Genomic DNA, 1,804 nt, shown 5'->3' with positions numbered 1-1,804 from the left:
GCAGAAAGAAAACAGCGGGATGTCAAAGAAATCTGAGGAGGCGAAGACACTGTTTTCTTAACCTGGACAACTCTGTCTACACTTCTATATCTACAACTGGAAACATGTTTCTGAGGATATGTAATTGCGGTCAGATTATATTTTTTACCAACATAATAAGCATATTTTCTAAATGACGCATGTGGTAAACGAGCTGATACTGAACGTAGCAGTAAAATTTTCACAGACATCGTATTTACTTTTCCACAAATATATATTTTGCAGTTCTCTGACCATGAAAACATTTCCTACAAAACGTATTAAGTTTTTCATTTCACTTGGGTAAATTGATTTTCTTGTGTGCATTGTGATTTGATGAAAAGGGCCAGAACAGGGCTTGAAAAGCCAAATATCACATTCCTTCTGTGAATTGTGGACATATGTGGAGCCCCGATACAAATTAAACAACACAGCAAAACTTCAAGCTAGTGAGTAAACTTACAAATATTATAACAGAGACCGATTGCAACAGCAAACAGGGCAGGGGGAAGACGGAGTAGCACTTAATGACAAAAGTGAACACAAGGCTATATAAATGTTGTACTATAATCCACATGTTGACTATTTACAAGGATTTTGTGTAATTATCACATTAACAACCAGTTCCAACTCCTCCACTCTGGTAGGCGCTACAGAGCACTGAAGGCCAAAACTACCTGACACAAGAACAGCTTCTTTCCTCTGGCCTTTACTCTGATGAACACTTAATTCAACCATACAGGGTCAGGAACAACCATGAGCAATAAGCTGGTATCTATATATTCTTAATTTTTACATATATACACAGTCCACCTACCTCATGTATATAAAGTATCCGGAGACGTCCTTTCCATATTTATTTATAGCATCTGCACTCTGCATCATTGCACTATTTCTCCATGTTATTGTCATTTCTGTTGTGTCGTATTATCATACAAATATATTTCATACTTGTACACAGGTAAATATTAGCTGAACCTTGTTCTGCATTGTTGTCCTGTTATTTGTCTATTTGTGTACATTGAGCAATGGAAAACTCCTCGTCAAATTCCTAGTACATGTAGGCATACATGGCCAATAAAGTTGATTCTCATTAAATATTATTTTGTTCTTTGTTACACTTATTACTGCTGTATGACTGGTTAATAGGTTAATACTTTTATTCTTACTGTTAGAGAAGTAATTTCTAGAAGACGAGGCTAGTTGGAAATACTTTGGTGCGTTGTAAGACAAGAAGTGTGGAGGAAAATAATCACGGTTGTTTTTCCTGTGTGGAAAAAAGTGCCAGCGACCGGTAAAACCTCACAGTCATTACAAGTTGTGAGGACGGCTGCTCTTGTGTATTGTAGTCCAGAGGATTTGGTCTATTCCATTACTTTGTCTCTTCACCGTCCCACACCGTATCTGCTCGAGTCACTCGCCGCATCCATCATATCCTTTAATGTTAGCTTTGCAGGATAAGCAATTTAGAAGGACAAAAAGGGCAGCCTGTGTTAATTCCACGAAGCTCCAAACTTTTAATTAGGACAAGCCACGAAACAACAACAACATTAACAATAGAATACGAAACAATAAAAGGGTAATTATCGTGAAGCCATACTGTGGCTGCCAAGAACATCATAAAACTAATTACCAGTGTCTGACAGCAGATGGTTCGGGGGTGGCAAGTTAAAACTGGGAAGGTATATGTACAACAGAGGAGGCGCTTTGTGAATGCGTGTAAAGGAAGGAGCTGTTGATTCCAAACGGAGGCTTATTTGTAGTTCTCCAGAGTCCACGTCCTCAT

Source organism: Platichthys flesus, chromosome 14, assembly GCF_949316205.1.
Source record: "Platichthys flesus chromosome 14, fPlaFle2.1, whole genome shotgun sequence".
In the NCBI taxonomy this organism is placed as follows: Eukaryota; Metazoa; Chordata; class Actinopteri; order Pleuronectiformes; family Pleuronectidae; genus Platichthys; species Platichthys flesus.
The sequence above is the reverse complement of the archived record's forward strand: the minus strand, read 5'-3'. Positions refer to the sequence as shown.